The following is a 22,752-nucleotide window of genomic DNA, read 5'->3' as shown; positions in this document are numbered from 1 at the left end:
CCCTTCCACGTCGAGCGGCCCATCTCCTCCTGCAGGTAGGCTGGGGGCGGGGGGAGAGAGAGAGGGGTGAGAGATGGAGGGTCTGCGAGGGGGAGAGGAGGAGGGGAGAAGGGGAGGCAGGGAGGGGTTTTTGGGGAGGGGGAGGGAGAGGGGTTTTGGGGCGGGGGGAGAGAGAGGGGTGAGAGATGGAGGGTCTGCGAGGGGGAGAGGAGGTGGGGAGAAGGGGAGGCAGGGAAGGGGTTTTGGGTGAGGGGGAGGGAGAGGGGTTTTGGGGAGGGAGAGAGGGGTTTTGGGGAGGAGAGAGGGGTTTTGGGGAGGGAGAGAGGGGTTTTGGGGAGGGAGAGAGGGGTTTTGGGGAGGGAGAGAGGGGTTTTGGGGAAGGGAGAGAGGGGTTTTGGGGAGGGAGAGAGGGGTTTTGGGGAGGGAGAGGGGTTTTGGGGAGGGGAGAGAGGGGTTTTGGGGAGAAGGGGGAGGCAGGGAGGGGTTTTGGGGGAGAAGGGGGAGGCAGGGAGGGGTGTTTGGGGAGAAGGGGGAGGCAGGGAGGGGTTTTGGGGAGAAGGGGGAGGCAGGGAGAGGGTTTTGGGGAGAAGGGGGAGGCAGGGAGGGGTTTTGGGGAGAAGGGGGAGGCAGGGAGGGGTTTTTGGGGAGAAGGGGGAGGCAGGGAGGGGTTTTGGGAGAAGGGGGAGGCAGGGAGGGGTTTTGGGGAGAAGGGGGAGGCAGGAGGGGGTTTTGGGGAGAAGGGGCAGGCAGGGAGGGGTTTTGGGGAGAAGGGGCAGGCAGGGAGGGGTTTTGGGGAGAAGGGGAGGGAGAGAGGGTTTTGGGGAGAAGGGGAGGGAGAGAGGTTTTGGGGAGGGGCAGGCAGGGAGGGGTTGTGGGGAGAAGGGGAGGGAGAGAGGGGTTTTGGGGAGGGGAGGGAGAGAGTGTTTTGGGAGAAGGGGAGGGAGAGAGGGGTTTTGGGGAGAAGGGGAGGGAGAGAGAGGGTTTTGGGGAGAAGGGAGGGAGAGAGAGTTTTGGGGAGGGGGAGGCAGGGAGGGGTTGTGGGGAGAAGGGGAGGGAGAGAGGGGTTTTGGGGAGAAGGGGGAGGCAGGGAGGGGTTTTGGGGAGAAGGGGGAGGCAGGGAGGGGTTGTGGGGAGAAGGGGAGGGAGAGAGGGGTTTTGGGGAGAAGGGGGAGGCAGGGAGGGGTTTTGGGGAGAAGGGGAGGGAGAGAGGGTTTTGGGGAGAAGGGGGAGGCAGGGAGGGGTTGTGGGGGAGAAGGGGAGGGAGAGAGGGTTTTGGGGGAGAAGGGGAGGGAGAGAGGGTTTTGGGGAGGGGAGGCAGGGAGGGGTTGTGGGGAGAAGGGGAGGGAGAGAGGGTTTTGGGGAGAAGGGGGAGGCAGGGAGGGGTTGTGGGGAGAAGGGGAGGGAGAGAGGGTTGTGGGGAGGGAGAGAGGGTTTTGGGGAGAAGGGGAGGGAGAGAGGGTTGTGGGGAGGAGAGAGGGGTTTTGGGGAGAAGAGGAGGGAGAGAGGGGTGTGGAAGGAGTGGGAGGCAGGGAGGGGTTGTGGGGAGAAGGGGAGGGAGAGAGGGGTTTTGGGGAGAAGGGGGGAGGCAGGGAGGGGTTTTGGGGAGGGAGAGAGGGTTTTGGGGAGAAGGGGGAGGCAGGGAGGGGGTTGTGGGGAGAAGGGGAGGGAGAGGGGTTTTGGGGAGAAGGGGGAGGCAGGGAGGGGTTGTGGGGAGAAGGGGAGGGAGAGGGGTTTTGGGGAGAAGGGGGAGGCAGGGAGGGGTTTTGGGGAGGGGGAGAGAGGGTTTTGGGGAGAAGGGGGAGGGAGAGAGGGTTTTGGGGAGAAGGGGGAGGGTGAGAGGGTTTTGGGGAGAAGGGGGAGGGTGAGAGGGTTTTTGGGGAGAAGGGGGAGGGTGAGAGGGTTTTGGGGAGAAGGGGGAGGGAGAGAGGGTTTTGGGGAGGGGGAGGGAGAGAGAGGGGTGTGGAAGGAGGGGGAGGCAGGGAGGGGTGTGGAAGGAGGGGGAGGCAGGGAGGGGTTTTGGGGAGAAGGGGAGGCAGGGAGGGGTTTTGGGGAGAAGGGGGAGGCAGGGAGGGGTTTTGGGGAGAAGGGGGAGGCAGGGAGGGGTTTTGGGGAGAAGGGGGAGGCAGGGAGGGGTTGTGGGGAGAAGGGGGAGGGAGAGAGGGGTTTTGGGGAGAAAGGGGAGGGGTGTGGAAGGAGGGGGAGGCAGGGAGGGGTTTTGGGGGAGAAGGGGGGAGGCAGGGAGGGGTTTTGGGGAGAAGGGGGAGGCAGGGAGGGGTTTTGGGGAGAAGAGGGAGGGAGAGAGGGGTGTGGAAGGAGGGGGACGAGTTTGCCCGGACCACCACTGCCTTACCCAGGCTCCTCTCGAGGTCCTCACATCTGCGAATCTCCCCGACGAATCTTCGCTGGAACAGACTCACCTCGTTGTTCAGCTGTGAGTGTGTGGAGGGGGTGGGGAGAGAGCGGAGAGAGGGTGAATCTAGAGTCCCTTCAGGTACACCTGCCCCTTTCCTCTCCCCTCCCATCATCCTCGCACACTCCTTCCCCTCACCTTTCCACAACTGCGCTCTCCCCTCCCTCGGACGCTCGCACCCATGGAATCACCCCCCTCCTCATCCCTCCCATCACCCTCTCCCATTCCGCCCTTCCTTCCCTCTCCCTCCCCTCTGCCCTTCCTTCCCCCTCCGTCCTTCCTCCCCTCCCCCCCCTTCCTCCCCTCACCCTCTGCCCTTCCCTCCCCCTCCCACCCTCTGCCCTTCCCTCCCCCTCCCACCCTCTGTCCTTCCTCCTCCTCACCCTCTGCCCTTCCTCCCCTTCCCCTTCCCCTCCCCTCCCCTCCCGCTCTCACCTTCCTCCCCCTCCCCTTCCCCTTCCTCTCCCCTCACCCTCTGCCCTTCCTCCCATCTCCCCTCACCCTCTGCCCTTCCTCCCCCTCCCCTTGCCCTTCCTCCCCCCGCAACCCTGGGACACTCACATCCCGGAACTCGACCAGCCCCCCTCTCGCCCAGCTCGGCCACGCACTGGAAGGCCGTTCCCGTCTGCAGGAAGAGTTGGGCCAGACACATCTCCTCGCCGCGAAACAGGCTCCCCATCTCGCCGCTCTCCCCCGTTCTCTACCTTCCTCCCCCCGGTTTCACACCCTATCTCTCCCTCTGTCTCGATTCCACACTCTCTCTCTCTCTTTCTCTCCCTGTTTCGCACTCCTCTCTCTCTCCACTTCACTCACTCACTCTTTCCCTCCCTGTTTCACCCTCTCTCTCTTTCCCTCCCTGTTTCACCCTCTCTCTCTCTCCACTTCACTCTCTCTCTCTTTCTCTCCCTGTTTCGCACTCTCTCTCCGTCTATAGCAATCTCACTCTCTCTCCTCTGCACAGTTTCACACTCTGCCCCTCTCTGCTCTCTCTCTCCTAGTTTTGCCCTCCGTCTCCCAGTTTCACATTCTACCCTTCCACTGCTCTCCCTCCCCGGTGTTTCTGTCCCCCTTTACTCTCTCTCCCTCACTCCCTCTCTCTCTCTCTCCCTCACCCAGTCTTTTCCCTCTCCCACTCCCGGTTTATCTCTCTCTCTCTCTCTCTCTCTCTCCCTCACCCTCACCCAGTCTTTTCCCTCTCCCACTCCCGCGGTTTTATCTCTCTCTCTTCCTCACTCCGGACCTCTCTTTCTTTCTCTATTTTCCCCCTCTCTCTATCTCTCCCCGAGAGTATTTTCTCCCTCACTTCCTCTTTCGCTCCGGCTTCCTGACGATCATGTGCCGATCACATGACGCCCACGCCCCGCCCCTTAAAGTGGGCCGCTCCGTCTTAAAGGGGCCGCTCCCAGTCGAGGTGGGCCGCCTGGCTCTCGGTTTGGGCAGGAAGGGTGTCCTCCAGGTTAACCTGCAGGCTGAGTCCCAAGACTTCAGCTACAACACAGAGTCTTGCCACCTTCGGAGGTTTTCTGATGACTCTGCCATAGTCGGATGCATCAGCAAGGGAGATGAGGCCGAGTACGGGGCTCCGGTGGGAAAACTGTCACATGGTGTGAGCAGAATCATCTGCAGTTTGATGTGAAAAAGACTAAGGAGCTGGTGGTGGACCTGAGGAGGGCTAAGGCACCGGTGACCCCTGTTTCCATCCAAGAGGTCAGTGTGGACATGGTGGAGGATTACAAATACCTGGGGATACGAATGGACTATGAACTGGACTGGTCAAAGAACACTGAGGCTGTCTACAAGAAGGGTCAGAGCCCGTCTCTATTTCCTGAGGAGACTGAGGTCCTTTAACATCTGCCGGACAATGCTGAGGATGTTCTACGAGGCTGTGGTGGCCAGTGCTATCGTGTTTGCTGTTGTGTGCTGGGGCAGCAGGCTGAGGGTAGCAGACACCAACAGAATCAACAAACCCATTCGTAAGGCCAGTGATGTTGTTGGGGTGGAACTGGACTCTCTGACGGTGGTGTCTGAAAAGAGGATGCTGTCCAAGTTGCATGCCATATTGGACAATGACTCCCATCCACTCCATAGTGTACTGGTTAGACACAGGAGTACATTCAGCCAGAGACTCATTCCACCGAGATGTAACACTGAGCGTCACAGGAAGTCATTCCTGTCTGTGGCCATCAAACTTTACAACTCCTCCCTCGGAGTGTCAGACATCCTGAGCCAATAGGCTGGTCCGGGACTTATTTCCACCGGGCAAGATTAACTTATTATTATTTAATTATTTATAGTTTTATATTGATATATTTCTACACTATTGTTGGTTGGTGCGGCTGTAACAAAACCCAATTTCCCTCGGGATCAATAAAGTCTGTCTCTGTCTCTCTATCTGAGTCGGTGGTGCAGAAGGTGAATGCAATGTTGGCATTCATTTCTAGAGGAATAGAGTATGGGATGTGATGTTGAGGCTCTATAAGACACTGGTAAGACCTCACTTGGAATACTCTGTGCAGTTTTGGGCTCCTTATTTAAGAAAGGATGTGCTGATGTTGGAGAGGGTTCAGAGAAGATTGACTCGAATGATTGCGGGAATGAGAGGGTTAACAAATGAGGAAGGTTTGACCGCTCGTGGACTGTACTCCTCGGAGTTTAGAGGAATGGGGGGGGACCTGGTAGAAACAATTCGAACGTTGAAAGGCACGGACAGAGTGGATGTGGCAAAGATGTTTCCCTTGGGGGAGTCTGGGACCAGAGGACACGACTCGAGGATTGCAGGGCGCCCGTTCAGAACGAAGATGCGAAGAAATTTTTTTAGCCAGAGGGTGGTGAATCTGTGGGATTTGTTGCCACGGGAGGGAGTGCAGGCCGGGTCATCGGGTGTGTTTAAGACAGAGATTGATAGGTATCTGAGTAGTCAGGGCATCAAAGGTCATGGTGAGAAGGCGGGGGAGGGGAGATTGGATCAGCTCGTGATGAAATGGCGGGGTAGACTCGATGGGCCGAATGGCCGGCATCTTCTCCTTTGTCGTATGGAGATATTCCGCGCGGAATTTAAACTGGAGGTGGCGGAGGGTGGACTTAAGGAGGAGGTTCTTGAAGGGGAAGAGCAGCCTTAAATTTAATGGGGTTTGATTGTGTGACTGGGGCTGGATGCTTCATTCTGACACGTCTATCCATGGCCTCCTCTACCGTCGAGATGAGGCCACTCTCAGGTCTTCAGAGGCTCTCTAAGGCACTCGTGAGACCTCACTCGGAGTGTCGTCTGCAGCTTGGGGCTCCTGATATTCTGACGTCGGAGAGGGTTCGGAGCAGATTCACGAGAATGGTTCCGGGAATGAGAGGGTTAACCGTACGAGGGACGCCTGGAGGCTCTTGGGAATCCAGAGAACCCTCGGCCCCTCGTCCCCCTCCACAACCTCCCCCGGCACCCTCTGGGTGGTTCCGAAGCCAAGGGGCACTCTAAGGAGGCATTTTACCGTTCGATTGATTGCTCCCGCTGTCCTCTGGTCCCAGACTCCCCCACTACAGGAAACATCCTCTCCACATCCACTCTATCTGTGTCCTCTGGTCCTAGACTCCCCCACTACAGGAAACATCCTCTCCACATCCACTCTATCTGTGTCCGCTGGTCCCAGACTCCCCCACTATAGGAAACATCCTCTCCACATCCACTCTTATCTGTGTCCTCTGGTCCCAGACTCCCCCACTACAGGAAACATCCTCTCCACATCCACTCTATCTGTGTCCTCTGGTCCTAGACACCCCCAGTATAGGAAACATCCTCTCCACATCCACTCTATCTGTGTCCTCTGGTCCTAGACTCCCTCACTACAGGAAACATCCTCTCCCCATCCACTCCACCTGTGTCCTCTGGTCCTAGACTCCACCACTATAGGAAACATCCTCTCCACTTCCACTCCACCTGTGTCCTCTGGTCCTAGACTCCCCCACTATAGGAAACATCCTCTCCACATCCACTCTATTTGTGTCCTCTGGTCCTGGACTCCCCCACTACAGGAAACATCCTCTCCACATCCACTCTCTCTGTGTCCTCTGGTCCCAGACAACCCCAAGATAGGAAACATCCTCTCCACATCCACTCTATCTGTGTCCTCTGGTCCTAGACTCCCCCTCTATAGGAAACATCCTCTCCACATCCACTGTATCTGTGTCCTCTGGTCCTAGACTCTCCCGCTACAGGAAACATCCTCTCCACATCCACTCTATCTGTGTCCCCTGGTCCTAGACTCCCCCAGTATAGGAAACATCCTCTCCACATCCACTCTATCTGTGTCCTCTGGTCCTAGACTCCCCCTCTATAGGAAACATCCTCCCCACATCCACTCTATCTGTGTCCTCTGGTCCTAGACTCCCCCACTACAGGAAACGTCCTCTCCACATCCACTCTATCTGTTTCCTCTGGTCCTAGACTCCCCCACTATAAGAAACATCCTCTCCACATCCACACTATCAGTGTCCTCTGGTCCTAGACTCCCCCTCTATAGGAAACATCCTCCCCACATCCACTCTATCTGTGTCCTCTGGTCCTAGACTCCCCCACTACAGGAAACGTCCTCTCCACATCCACTCTATCTGTTTCCTCTGGTCCTAGACCCCCACTATAGGAAACATCCTCTCCACATCCACTCTATCTGTGTCCTCTGGTCCTAGACTCCCCCACTATAGGAAACATCCTCTCCACATCCACTCTATCTGTGTCCTCTGGTCCTAGACTCCCCCACTACAGGAAACATACTCTCCACATCCACTCTATATGTGTCCTCTGGTCCTGGACTCCCCCACTATTGGAAACATCATCTCCACATCCACTCTGTCTGTGTCCTCTGGTCCTAGACTCCCCCTCTATAGGAAACATCCTCTCCACATCCTGTCTATCTGTGTCTTCTGGTCCTGGACTCCCCCACTATAGGAAACATCCTCTCCACATCCACTCTATTTGTGTCCTCTGGTCCTGGACTCCCCCACTACAGGAAACATCCTCTCCACATCCACTCTATCTGTGTCCTCTGGTCCTAGACTCCCCCACTATAGGAAACTTCCTCTCCACATCCACTCCATCTGTGTCCTCTGGTCCTAGACTCCCCCACGATAGGAAACATCCTCTCCACATCCACTCTATCTGTGTCCTCTGGTCCTAGACCCCCTCACTACAGGAAATATCCTCTCCACATCCACTCTATTTGTGTCCTCTGGTCCCAGACTCCCTCACTACAGGAAATATCCTCTCCACATCCACTCCACCTGTGTCCTCTGGTCCTAGACTCCACCACTATAGGAAACATCCTCTCCACTTCCACTCCACCTGTGTCCTCTGGTCCTAGACTCCCCCACTATAGGAAACATCCTCTCCACATCCACTCTATTTGTGTCCTCTGGTCCTGGACTCCCCCACTACAGGAAACATCCTCTCCACATCCACTCTCTCTGTGTCCTCTAGTCCCAGACACCCCCAAGATAGGAAACATCCTCTCCACATCCACTCTATCTGTGTCCTCTGGTCCTGGACTCCCCCATTACAGGAAACATCCTCTCCACATCCACTCTATCTGTGTCCTCTGGTCCTGGACTCCCCCATTATAGGAAACATCCTCTCCACATCCACTCTATCTGTGTCCTCTGGTCCTAGACTCTCCCGCTACAGGAAACATCCTCTCCACATCCTCTCTATCTGTGTCCTCTGGTCCTAGACTCCCCCAGTATAGGAAACATCCTCTCCACATCCACTCTATCTGGTCCTAGACTCCCCCACTATAGGAAACATCCTCTCCACATCCACTCTATCTGTGTCCTATGGTCCTAGACTCCCCCACTACAGGAAACATCCTCTCCACATCCACTCTATTTGTGTCCTCTGGTCCTGGACTCCCCCTCTATAGGAAACATCCTCTCCACATCCACTCTATCTGTGTCCTCTGGTCCTAGACTCCCCCACTACAGGAAACATCCTCTCCACATCCACTCTATCTGTGTCCTCTGGTCCTACACTCCCCCACTATAGGAAATGTCCTCTCCACATCCACTCTATCTGTTTCCTCTGGTCCTAGACTCCCCCACTATAGGAAACATCCTCTCCACATCCACTCTATCTGTGTCCTCTGGTCCTAGACTCCCCCACTATAGGAAACATCCTCTCCACATCCAGTCTATCTGTGTCCTCTGGTCCTACACTCCCCACTATAGGAAACATCCTCTCCACATCCACTCTGTTTGTGTCCTCTGGTCCTGGACTCCCCCTCTATAGGAAACATCCTCTCCACATCCACTCTATCTGTGTCCTCTGGTCCTAGACTCCCCCACTATAGGAAACATCCTCTCCACATCCAGTCTATCTGTGTCCTCTGGTCCTAGACCCCCTCACTACAGGAAATATCCTCTCCACATCCACTCTATTTGTGTCCTCTGGTCCCAGACTCCCTCACTACAGGAAATATCCTCTCCACATCCACTCTATCTGTGTCCTCTGGTCCTAGACTCCCTCACTACAGGAAACATCCTATCCACATCCCCTCTATCTGTGTCCTCTGGTCCTAGACTCCCCCACTATAGGAAACATCCTCTCCACATCCACTCTATCTGTGTCCTCTGGTCCTAGACTCCCCCACTATAGGAAACATCCTCTCCACATCCAGTCTATCTGTGTCCTCTGGTCCTACACTTCCCCACTATAGGAAACATCCTCTCCACATCCACTCTATTTGTGTCCTCTGGTCCCAGACTCCCTCACTACAGGAAACATCCTCTCCACATCCACTCTATCTGTGTCCTCTGGTCCTAGACTCCCCCACTATAGGAAACTTTCTCTCCACATCCACTCCATCTGTGTCCTCTGGTCCTAGACTCCCCCACGATAGGAAACATCCTCTCCACATCCACTCTATCTGTGTCCTCTGGTCCTAGACCCCCTCACTACAGGAAATATCCTCTCCACATCCACTCTATTTGTGTCCTCTGGTCCCAGACTCCCTCACTACAGGAAATATCCTCTCCACATCCACTCTATCTGTGTCCTCTGGTCCCAGACTCCCTCACTACAGGAAACATCCTCTCCACATCCACTCTATCTGTGTCCTCTGGTCCTAGACTCCCCCACTACAGGAAACATCCTCTCCACATCCACTCAATCTGTGTCCTCTGGTCCTAATCTCCCCCTCTATAGGAAACATCCTCTCCACATGCACTCTATCTGTGTCCTCTGGACCCAGACTCCCCCACTATAGGAAACATCCTCTCCACATCCACTCTATCTGTGTCCACTGGTCCTAGACCCCCCCACTATAGGAAACGTCCTCTCCACATCCACTCTATCTGGTCCTAGACTCCCCCACTATAGGAAACATCCTCTCCACATCCACTCTATCTGTGTCCTATGGTCCTAGACTCCCCCACTACAGGAAACATCCTCTCCACATCCACTCTATTTGTGTCCTCTGGTCCTGGACTCCCCCTCTATAGGAAACATCCTCTCCACATCCACTCTATCTGTGTCCTCTGGTCCTAGACTCCCCCACTACAGGAAACATCCTCTCCACATCCACTCTATCTGTGTCCTCTGGTCCTACACTCCCCCACTATAGGAAATGTCCTCTCCACATCCACTCTATCTGTTTCCTCTGGTCCCAGACTCCCTCACTACAGGAAATATCCTCTCCACATCCACTCCACCTGTGTCCTCTGGTCCTACACTCCCCCACTATAGGAAATGTCCTCTCCACATCCACTCTATCTGTTTCCTCTGGTCCTAGACTCCCCCACTATAGGAAACATCCTCTCCACATCCACTCTATCTGTGTCCTCTGGTCCTAGACTCCCCCACTATAGGAAACATCCTCTCCACTTCCACTCCACCTGTGTCCTCTGGTCCTAGACTCCCCCACTATAGGAAACATCCTCTCCACATCCACTCTATTTGTGTCCTCTGGTCCTGGACTCCCCCACTACAGGAAACATCCTCTCCACATCCACTCTCTCTGTGTCCTCTGGTCCCAGACAACCCCAAGATAGGAAACATCCTCTCCACATCCACTCTATCTGTGTCCTCTGGTCCTAGACTCCCCCTCTATAGGAAACATCCTCTCCACATCCACTGTATCTGTGTCCTCTGGTCCTAGACTCTCCCGCTACAGGAAACATCCTCTCCACATCCACTCTATCTGTGTCCCCTGGTCCTAGACTCCCCCAGTATAGGAAACATCCTCTCCACATCCACTCTATCTGTGTCCTCTGGTCCTAGACTCCCCCTCTATAGGAAACATCCTCCCCACATCCACTCTATTTGTGTCCTCTGGTCCTAGACTCCCCCACTACAGGAAACGTCCTCTCCACATCCACTCTATCTGTTTCCTCTGGTCCTAGACTCCCCCACTATAAGAAACATCCTCTCCACATCCACACTATCAGTGTCCTCTGGTCCTAGACTCCCCCTCTATAGGAAACATCCTCCCCACATCCACTCTATCTGTGTCCTCTGGTCCTAGACTCCCCCACTACAGGAAACGTCCTCTCCACATCCACTCTATCTGTTAACTCTGGTCCTAGACCCCCACTATAGGAAACATCCTCTCCACATCCACTCTATCTGTGTCCTCTGGTCCTAGACTCCCCCACTATAGGAAACATCCTCTCCACATCCACTCTATCTGTGTCCTCTGGTCCTAGACTCCCCCACTACAGGAAACATACTCTCCACATCCACTCTATATGTGTCCTCTGGTCCTGGACTCCCCCACTATTGGAAACATCATCTCCACATCCACTCTGTCTGTGTCCTCTGGTCCTAGACTCCCCCTCTATAGGAAACATCCTCTCCACATCCTGTCTATCTGTGTCTTCTGGTCCTGGACTCCCCCACTATAGGAAACATCCTCTCCACATCCACTCTATCTGTGTCCTCTGGTCCTAGACTCCCCCACTATAGGAAACTTCCTCTCCACATCCACTCCATCTGTGTCCTCTGGTCCTAGACTCCCCCACGATAGGAAACATCCTCTCCACATCCACTCTATCTGTGTCCTCTGGTCCTAGACCCCCTCACTACAGGAAATATCCTCTCCACATCCACTCTATTTGTGTCCTCTGGTCCCAGACTCCCTCACTACAGGAAATATCCTCTCCACATCCACTCCACCTGTGTCCTCTGGTCCTAGACTCCACCACTATAGGAAACATCCTCTCCACTTCCACTCCACCTGTGTCCTCTGGTCCTAGACTCCCCCACTATAGGAAACATCCTCTCCACATCCACTCTATTTGTGTCCTCTGGTCCTGGACTCCCCCACTACAGGAAACATCCTCTCCACATCCACTCTCTCTGTGTCCTCTAGTCCCAGACACCCCCAAGATAGGAAACATCCTCTCCACATCCACTCTATCTGTGTCCTCTGGTCCTGGACTCCCCCATTACAGGAAACATCCTCTCCACATCCACTCTATCTGTGTCCTCTGGTCCTTGACTCCCCCATTATAGGAAACATCCTCTCCACATCCACTCTATCTGTGTCCTCTGGTCCTAGACTCTCCCGCTACAGGAAACATCCTCTCCACATCCTCTCTATCTGTGTCCTCTGGTCCTAGACTCCCCCAGTATAGGAAACATCCTCTCCACATCCACTCTATCTGGTCCTAGACTCCCCCACTATAGGAAACATCCTCTCCACATCCACTCTATCTGTGTCCTATGGTCCTAGACTCCCCCACTACAGGAAACATCCTCTCCACATCCACTCTATTTGTGTCCTCTGGTCCTGGACTCCCCCTCTATAGGAAACATCCTCTCCACATCCACTCTATCTGTGTCCTCTGGTCCTAGACTCCCCCACTACAGGAAACATCCTCTCCACATCCACTCTATCTGTGTCCTCTGGTCCTACACTCCCACACTATAGGAAATGTCCTCTCCACATCCACTCTATCTGTTTCCTCTGGTCCTAGACTCCCCCACTATAGGAAACATCCTCTCCACATCCACTCTATCTGTGTCCTCTGGTCCTAGACTCCCCCACTATAGGAAACATCCTCTCCACATCCAGTCTATCTGTGTCCTCTGGTCCTACACTCCCCACTATAGGAAACATCCTCTCCACATCCACTCTGTTTGTGTCCTCTGGTCCTGGACTCCCCCTCTATAGGAAACATCCTCTCCACATCCACTCTATCTGTGTCCTCTGGTCCTAGACTCCCCCACTATAGGAAACATCCTCTCCACATCCAGTCTATCTGTGTCCTCTGGTCCTAGACCCCCTCACTACAGGAAATATCCTCTCCACATCCACTCTATTTGTGTCCTCTGGTCCCAGACTCCCTCACTACAGGAAATATCCTCTCCACATCCACTCTATCTGTGTCCTCTGGTCCTAGACTCCCTCACTACAGGAAACATCCTATCCACATCCCCTCTATCTGTGTCCTCTGGTCCTAGACTCCCCCACTATAGGAAACATCCTCTCCACATCCACTCTATCTGTGTCCTCTGGTCCTAGACTCCCCCACTATAGGAAACATCCTCTCCACATCCAGTCTATCTGTGTCCTCTGGTCCTACACTTCCCCACTATAGGAAACATCCTCTCCACATCCACTCTATTTGTGTCCTCTGGTCCCAGACTCCCTCACTACAGGAAACATCCTCTCCACATCCACTCTATCTGTGTCCTCTGGTCCTAGACTCCCCCACTATAGGAAACTTTCTCTCCACATCCACTCCATCTGTGTCCTCTGGTCCTAGACTCCCCCACGATAGGAAACATCCTCTCCACATCCACTCTATCTGTGTCCTCTGGTCCTAGACCCCCTCACTACAGGAAATATCCTCTCCACATCCACTCTATTTGTGTCCTCTGGTCCCAGACTCCCTCACTACAGGAAATATCCTCTCCACATCCACTCTATCTGTGTCCTCTGGTCCCAGACTCCCACACTACAGGAAACATCCTCTCCACATCCACTCTATCTGTGTCCTCTGGTCCTAGACTCCCCCACTATAGGAAACTTTCTCTCCACATCCACTCCATCTGTGTCCTCTGGTCCTAGACTCCCCCACGATAGGAAACATCCTCTCCACATCCACTCTATCTGTGTCCTCTGGTCCTAGACCCCCTCACTACAGGAAATATCCTCTCCACATCCACTCTATTTGTGTCCTCTGGTCCCAGACTCCCTCACTACAGGAAATATCCTCTCCACATCCACTCTATCTGTGTCCTCTGGTCCCAGACTCCCTCACTACAGGAAACATCCTCTCCACATCCACTCTATCTGTGTCCTCTGGTCCTAGACTCCCCCACTACAGGAAACATCCTCTCCACATCCACTCAATCTGTGTCCTCTGGTCCTAATCTCCCCCTCTATAGGAAACATCCTCTCCACATGCACTCTATCTGTGTCCTCTGGACCCAGACTCCCCCACTGTAGGAAACATCCTCTCCACATCCACTCTATCTGTGTCCACTGGTCCTAGACCCCCCCACTATAGGAAACGTCCTCTCCACATCCACTCTATCTGGTCCTAGACTCCCCCACTATAGGAAACATCCTCTCCACATCCACTCTATCTGTGTCCTATGGTCCTAGACTCCCCCACTACAGGAAACATCCTCTCCACATCCACTCTATTTGTGTCCTCTGGTCCTGGACTCCCCCTCTATAGGAAACATCCTCTCCACATCCACTCTATCTGTGTCCTCTGGTCCTAGACTCCCCCACTACAGGAAACATCCTCTCCACATCCACTCTATCTGTGTCCTCTGGTCCTACACTCCCCCACTATAGGAAATGTCCTCTCCACATCCACTCTATCTGTTTCCTCTGGTCCTAGACTCCCCCACTATAGGAAACATCCTCTCCACATCCACTCTATCTGTGTCCTCTGGTCCTAGACTCCCCCACTATAGGAAACATCCTCTCCACATCCAGTCTATCTGTGTCCTCTGGTCCTACACTCCCCACTATAGGAAACATCCTCTCCACATCCACTCTGTTTGTGTCCTCTGGTCCTGGACTCCCCCTCTATAGGAAACATCCTCTCCACATCCACTCTATCTGTGTCCTCTGGTCCTAGACTCCCCCACTATAGGAAACATCCTCTCCACATCCAGTCTATCTGTGTCCTCTGGTCCTAGACCCCCTCACTACAGGAAATATCCTCTCCACATCCACTCTATTTGTGTCCTCTGGTCCCAGACTCCCTCACTACAGGAAATATCCTCTCCACATCCACTCTATCTGTGTCCTCTGGTCCTAGACTCCCTCACTACAGGAAACATCCTATCCACATCCCCTCTATCTGTGTCCTCTGGTCCTAGACTCCCCCACTATAGGAAACATCCTCTCCACATCCACTCTATCTGTGTCCTCTGGTCCTAGACTCCCCCACTATAGGAAACATCCTCTCCACATCCAGTCTATCTGTGTCCTCTGGTCCTACACTTCCCCACTATAGGAAACATCCTCTCCACATCCACTCTATTTGTGTCCTCTGGTCCCAGACTCCCTCACTACAGGAAACATCCTCTCCACATCCACTCTATCTGTGTCCTCTGGTCCTAGACTCCCCCACTATAGGAAACTTTCTCTCCACATCCACTCCATCTGTGTCCTCTGGTCCTAGACTCCCCCACGATAGGAAACATCCTCTCCACATCCACTCTATCTGTGTCCTCTGGTCCTAGACCCCCTCACTACAGGAAATATCCTCTCCACATCCACTCTATTTGTGTCCTCTGGTCCCAGACTCCCTCACTACAGGAAATATCCTCTCCACATCCACTCTATCTGTGTCCTCTGGTCCCAGACTCCCTCACTACAGGAAACATCCTCTCCACATCCACTCTATCTGTGTCCTCTGGTCCTAGACTCCCCCACTACAGGAAACATCCTCTCCACATCCACTCAATCTGTGTCCTCTGGTCCTAATCTCCCCCTCTATAGGAAACATCCTCTCCACATGCACTCTATCTGTGTCCTCTGGACCCAGACTCCCCCACTATAGGAAACATCCTCTCCACATCCACTCTATCTGTGTCCACTGGTCCTAGACCCCCCCACTATAGGAAACGTCCTCTCCACATCCACTCTATCTGGTCCTAGACTCCCCCACTATAGGAATCATCCTCTCCACATCCACTCTATCTGTGTCCTATGGTCCTAGACTCCCCCACTACAGGAAACATCCTCTCCACATCCACTCTATTTGTGTCCTCTGGTCCTGGACTCCCCCTCTATAGGAAACATCCTCTCCACATCCACTCTATCTGTGTCCTCTGGTCCTAGACTCCCCCACTACAGGAAACATCCTCTCCACATCCACTCTATCTGTGTCCTCTGGTCCTACACTCCCCCACTATAGGAAATGTCCTCTCCACATCCACTCTATCTGTTTCCTCTGGTCCTAGACTCCCCCACTATAGGAAACATCCTCTCCACATCCACTCTATCTGTGTCCTCTGGTCCTAGACTCCCCCACTATAGGAAACATCCTCTCCACATCCAGTCTATCTGTGTCCTCTGGTCCTACACTCCCCACTATAGGAAACATCCTCTCCACATCCACTCTGTTTGTGTCCTCTGGTCCTGGACTCCCCCTCTATAGGAAACATCCTCTCCACATCCACTCTATCTGTGTCCTCTGGTCCTAGACTCCCCCACTATAGGAAACATCCTCTCCACATCCAGTCTATCTGTGTCCTCTGGTCCTAGACCCCCTCACTACAGGAAATATCCTCTCCACATCCACTCTATTTGTGTCCTCTGGTCCCAGACTCCCTCACTACAGGAAATATCCTCTCCACATCCACTCTATCTGTGTCCTCTGGTCCTAGACTCCCTCACTACAGGAAACATCCTATCCACATCCCCTCTATCTGTGTCCTCTGGTCCTAGACTCCCCCACTATAGGAAACATCCTCTCCACATCCACTCTATCTGTGTCCTCTGGTCCTAGACTCCCCCACTATAGGAAACATCCTCTCCACATCCAGTCTATCTGTGTCCTCTGGTCCTACACTTCCCCACTATAGGAAACATCCTCTCCACATCCACTCTATTTGTGTCCTCTGGTCCCAGACTCCCTCACTACAGGAAACATCCTCTCCACATCCACTCTATCTGTGTCCTCTGGTCCTAGACTCCCCCACTATAGGAAACTTTCTCTCCACATCCACTCCATCTGTGTCCTCTGGTCCTAGACTCCCCCACGATAGGAAACATCCTCTCCACATCCACTCTATCTGTGTCCTCTGGTCCTAGACCCCCTCACTACAGGAAATATCCTCTCCACATCCACTCTATTTGTGTCCTCTGGTCCCAGACTCCCTCACTACAGGAAATATCCTCTCCACATCCACTCTATCTGTGTCCTCTGGTCCCAGACTCCCTCACTACAGGAAACATCCTCTCCACATCCACTCTATCTGTGTCCTCTGGTCCTAGACTCCCCCACTACAGGAAACATCCTCTCCACATCCACTCAATCTGTGTCCTCTGGTCCTAATCTCCCCCTCTATAGGAAACATCCTCTCCACATGCACTCTATCTGTGTCCTCTGGACCCAGACTCCCCCACTATAGGAAACATCCTCTCCACATCCACTCTATCTGTGTCCACTGGTCCTAGACCCCCCCACTATAGGAAACGTCCTCTCCACATCCACTCTATCTGGTCCTAGACTCCCCCACTATAGGAATCATCCTCTCCACATCCACTCTATCTGTGTCCTATGGTCCTAGACTCCCCCACTACAGGAAACATCCTCTCCACATCCACTCTATTTGTGTCCTCTGGTCCTGGACTCCCCCTCTATAGGAAACATCCTCTCCACATCCACTCTATCTGTGTCCTCTGGTCCTAGACTCCCCCACTACAGGAAACATCCTCTCCACATCCACTCTATCTGTGTCCTCTGGTCCTACACTCCCCCACTATAGGAAATGTCCTCTCCACATCCACTCTATTTGTTTCCTCTGGTCCTAGACTCCCCCACTATAGGAAACATCCTCTCCACATCCACTCTATCTGTGTCCTCTGGTCCTAGACTCCCCCACTATAGGAAACATCCTCTCCACATCCAGTCTATCTGTGTCCTCTGGTCCTACACTCCCCACTATAGGAAACATCCTCTCCACATCCACTCTGTTTGTGTCCTCTGGTCCTGGACTCCCCCTCTATAGGAAACATCCTCTCCACATCCACTCTATCTGTGTCCTCTGGTCCTAGACTCCCCCACTATAGGAAACATCCTCTCCACATCCAGTCTATCTGTGTCCTCTGGTCCTAGACCCCCTCACTACAGGAAATATCCTCTCCACATCCACTCTATTTGTGTCCTCTGGTCCCAGACTCCCTCACTACAGGAAATATCCTCTCCACATCCACTCTATCTGTGTCCTCTGGTCCTAGACTCCCTCACTACAGGAAACATCCTATCCACATCCCCTCTATCTGTGTCCTCTGGTCCTAGACTCCCCCACTATAGGAAACATCCTCTCCACATCCACTCTATCTGTGTCCTCTGGTCCTAGACTCCCCCACTATAGGAAACATCCTCTCCACATCCAGTCTATCTGTGTCCTCTGGTCCTACACTTCCCCACTATAGGAAACATCCTCTCCACATCCACTCTATTTGTGTCCTCTGGTCCCAGACTCCCTCACTACAGGAAACATCCTCTCCACATCCACTCTATCTGTGTCCTCTGGTCCTAGACTCCCCCACTATAGGAAACTTTCTCTCCACATCCACTCCATCTGTGTCCTCTGGTCCTAGACTCCCCCACGATAGGAAACATCCTCTCCACATCCACTCTATCTGTGTCCTCTGGTCCTAGACCCCCTCACTACAGGAAATATCCTCTCCACATCCACTCTATTTGTGTCCTCTGGTCCCAGACTCCCTCACTACAGGAAATATCCTCTCCACATCCACTCTATCTGTGTCCTCTGGTCCCAGACTCCCTCACTACAGGAAACATCCTCTCCACATCCACTCTATCTGTGTCCTCTGGTCCTAGACTCCCCCACTATAGGAAACTTCCTCTCCACATCCACTCCATCTGTGTCCTCTGGTCCTAGACTCCCCCACGATAGGAAACATCCTCTCCACATCCACTCTATCTGTGTCCTCTGGTCCTAGACCCCCTCACTACAGGAAATATCCTCTCCACATCCACTCTATTTGTGTCCTCTGGTCCCAGACTCCCTCACTACAGGAAATATCCTCTCCACATCCACTCTATCTGTGTCCTCTGGTCCCAGACTCCCTCACTACAGGAAATATCCTCTGCACATCCACTCTATCTGTGTCCTCTGGTCCTAGACTCCCTCACTACAGGAAACATCCTATCCACATCCCCTCTATCTGTGTCCTCTGGTCCTAGACTCCCCCACTATAGGAAACACCGTCTCCACATCCAGTCTAATGAGGCATTTTACCTTTCGATTGATTGCTCCCTGTGTGGCCTTTTATATATCAGTGAGACCCGATGCAGACTGGGAGACCGTTTTGCTGAACACCTACGCTCGGTCCGCCAGAGAAAGGAGGATCTCCCAGTGGCCACACATTTTAATTCCACGTCCCATTCCCATTCTGATATGTCTATCCACGGCCTCCTCTACTGTCAAGATGAAGCCACACTCAGGTTGGAGGAACAACACCTTATATACCGGCTGGGTAGCCCCCAACCTGATGGCATGAACATTGATTTCCCTAACTTCCATTAATGCCCCTCCTCCCCTTCTTACCCCATCCCTGACATATTTAGTTGTTTGTTTTTTCCTCTCTCTGCCCATCACTCTGACTGTTCTCCATCTCCCTCTGGTGCTCCCCCGCCTTTTTCTCCCGAGGCCTCCCGTCCCATGATCCTTTCCCTTCTCCAGCTCTGTCTCCCTTTCGCCAATCACCTTTCCAGCTCTCCGCTTCAGCCCACCCCATCCGGTCTTCTCCTATCATTTCACATTTCCCCCTCCCCTCACTACTTTCAAATCTCTTACTATCTTTCCTTTCGGTCAGTCCTGACGAAGGGTCTCGGCCCGAAACATCGACAGAGCTTCTCCCTGCAGATGCTGCCTGGCCTGCTGTGTTCCACCAGTGTTGTGTGTGTGTGTTGTCTGGAGAAGGGAAGGTCTGATTGGGGAAAGAGGTAAAAAGCTGGAGAACAACACACACAAAATGCTGGTGGACGTCCTGACGAAGGGTCTCGGCCTGGAACGTCGACAGTGCTTCTCCCTGTAGATGCTGCCTGGCCTGCTGTGTTCCACCAGTGTTGTGTGTGTGTGTTGTCTGGAGAAGGGAAGGTCTGATTGGGGAAAGAGGTAAAAAGCTGGAGAACAACACACACACAAAATGCTGGTGGACGTCCTGACGAAGGGTCTCGGCCCGAAACGTCGACAGAGCTTCTCCCTGTAGATGCTGCCTGGCCTGCTGTGTTCCGCCGGCATTTTGCGTGTGTTGTTGTCGTTTCATCTTAATCTGGCCGCTTCTTCTTCAAAGCAGTGTCTTCTCTCAAAGGCAGGGGCTGACCTTGAAATCTCCAGTTTGCAATGTTTCAATAAAGGCAGAAGGCATTCTTAAATCCGTAGCTCCTCCAGAGTCCAGTTCCTTGCTCAGGGTACAGCTCCCTCTCAACGGCACTGATCTTAAATGCTCCTCCCTCCCTCCCTCCCTCCCTCTCTCTCACCGCCGAAGGGGTCCAAACCCGCAGGCGCTGGGAATCCGAGCGACAGACACAAAACGCCGACTGCGTCTGCGGAAAAGAGTGAGCAGTCGACGGTTGGGTGGGGCGGTTTGGTGTGTGAGCGAGACGCAAGGCGATGGGTGAATCCGGGAGTGGATGAAGAAAAGAGCCGGGAATGTCAATGGGCAGAGAGAGAGAGAGAGAGAGAGAGAGAGAGAGAGTGGGCTGGGGAAGGGGGAGTCCAACCGGAGGGGGCAGAAGAGCATGGCGTGCCCATCACTGTATCGCGGCCGAGGGACGGCTGTGGTCGGGAGCCGACTCGGAAAGATGCGACGGGGGATCGGAGGACGTTGAATGCTTGAGGGTTGAGCTTGAGAGACTGCAGGGGTAAGAGGCCGTCGATGGACAATGGCTGGGAGGTGGGGCGAGCCTGGATCACAGCAGGAAACGGGGCAGGAGATTCGAAACGGAAATGTGACTGTCGTTGTGGCAGATTGCGAAAGTCAGTTTGGCAATGGTTTGTTGAACGCCTAAGAGATGGTTTTTGAGAGCAACGTCATTGGGCCTACTGGGGGGGGGGGGGTGTCGTCTCTACTTTCTGCGAAGGCTGAGGAAAGTCCATCTCCCACCCCCCATCCTCACCACATTCTACAGGGGTTGTATTGAGAGCATCCTGAGCAGCTGCATCACTGCCTGGTTCAGAAATTGCACCATCTCGGATCGCAAGACCCTGCAGCGGATTGTGAGGTCAGCTGAGAAGATCATCAGGGTCTCTCTTCCCGCCATCACGGACATTTACACCACACGCTGCATCCGTAAAGCCAGCAGCATTATAAAGGATCCTTGCCCCCCTCAAACAATCTCTTCTCCCTCCTGCCGTCTGGGAAAATGCACCGAAGCATTCAGGATCTCACGGACAGACTATGAGACAGTTTCTTCCCCAAGCTATAAGACTCCTCAATACCCAGAGCCTGGACTGACATCTACATCATTTATTATTATATTGTAATTTGTCCTCTGCTGTGCCTATCGTCTTGTTTATTAATTATGGTACTGCCCTGCACTGTTTTGTGAACTTTATGTAGTCCTGTGCAGGTCTGTAGTCCAGTGTAGTTTTGTGTTGCTTTTACATAGTTCAGTGTAGTCTGTCGTCTGGTGCAGTTTTACTATATTTTTACACAGTCTGGTGTGGATTTGTGTTGTCTCACACAATCTAGTGTAGTTTTGTGCTGTCTCCAACAGTCTGGTGCAGTTCTGTGCTGTCTCACACAGTGTAGTGTAGTTTTGTGCTGTCTCACACAGTCTAGTGTAGTTTTGTTATGTCTCACACAGTCTAGTGTAGTTTTGTGCTGTCTCACACAGTCTAGTGTAGTTTTGTGTTGTCTCTCTCAGTCTGGTGTAGTTTTGTGCTGTCTCACAGTCCAGTGTGGTTTTGTGCTTTCTCACACAGTCTAGTGTGGTTTGGTGCTTTCTGGCACAGTCTGGTGTAGTTGTGTGTTGTCTCACACAGTCTGGTGTTGTTTTGTGCTGTCTCACACAGTCTGGTGTAGTTTTGTGCTGTCTCACACAGTCTGGTGTAGTTTCCTGCTGTCTCACACAGTCTAGTGTGGTTTTCTGCTGTCCCACACAGTCCAGTGTAGTTTTGTGCTGTCTCACACAGTCTAGTGTGGGTTTGTGCTGTCTCACACAGTCTAGTGTAGTTTTGTGCTGTATCACACAGTCTAGTGTAGCTTTGTGTTGTCGCACACAGTTTAGTGTAGTTTTGTGCTGTCTCACAGAGTCTGGTGTAGTTTTGTGTTGTCTCACACAGTCTAGTGTGGTTTCGTGCTGCCTCACACAGTCTGGTGTGGTTTTGTGCTGTCTCACACATTCTAGTGCGGTTTTGTGCTGTCTCACACAGTCTAGTGTGGTTTTGTGCTGTCTCACACCGTCTTGTGTGGTTTTGTGCTGTCTCACACAGTCTAGTGTGGTTTTGTATTGTCTCACACAGTATAGTGTGGTTTTGTGCTGTCTCACACAGTCTAGTGTGGTTTTGTGCCGTCCCACACAGTCTAGTGTAGATTAATGCTGTCTCACACAGTCTGGTGTAGTTTTGTGCAGTCTCACACAGTCTGGTGTGGTTATGTGCTGTCTCACACAGTCTAGTGTGGTTTTGTGCTGTCTCACACAGTCTAGTGTAGTTCTGTGCTGTCTCACACAGTCTAGTGTGGTTTTGTGCGGTCTCACACAGTCTAGTGTGGTTTTGTGTTGTCTCACACAGTCTTGTGTAGTTTTGTGCTGTCTCACACAGTCTAGTGTGGTTTTGTGCTGTCTCACACAGAACTGTGTGGTTATGTGTTGTCTCACACAGTCTAGTGTAGTTTTGTGCTGTCTCACACAGACTAGTGTAGTTTTGTGCTGTCTCACACAGTCTAGGTGGTTTTGAGCTGTCTCAACAATCTTGTGTGGTTTTCTGCTGTTCCACACAGTCTAGTATAGTTTGATGCTGTCTCACACAGTCTGGTGTAGTTTTGTGCTGTCTCACACAGTCTAGTGTAGTTTTGTGCTGTCTCACACAGTCTAGTGTAGTTTTGTGCTGTCTCACACAGTCTAGTGTGGTCTTGTGCTCTCTCACACAGTCTTGTGTAGTATTGTGTTGTCTCACACGGTCTAGTGTGGTT

General features: G+C 53.0%; 1 long non-coding RNA gene across 1 annotated transcript; it reads right to left on the bottom strand.

The window, feature by feature from the left end:
* On the bottom strand, positions 1-3,740 carry LOC132388996 (uncharacterized). Its single transcript, XR_009510397.1, has 3 exons — positions 2,972-3,740; positions 2,351-2,429; positions 1-40 (listed from the first exon to the last, which is right to left on the bottom strand). It is a non-coding gene; the product is annotated as an uncharacterized LOC132388996 (long non-coding RNA).
* Between the last annotated feature and the right edge of the window lie 19,012 nt (positions 3,741-22,752).

This window comes from Hypanus sabinus, unplaced genomic scaffold (genome assembly GCF_030144855.1).
Source record: "Hypanus sabinus isolate sHypSab1 unplaced genomic scaffold, sHypSab1.hap1 scaffold_452, whole genome shotgun sequence".
Lineage (NCBI taxonomy): Eukaryota > Metazoa > Chordata > Chondrichthyes > Myliobatiformes > Dasyatidae > Hypanus > Hypanus sabinus.
The sequence above is the reverse complement of the archived record's forward strand: the minus strand, read 5'-3'. Positions and strand labels throughout refer to the sequence as shown.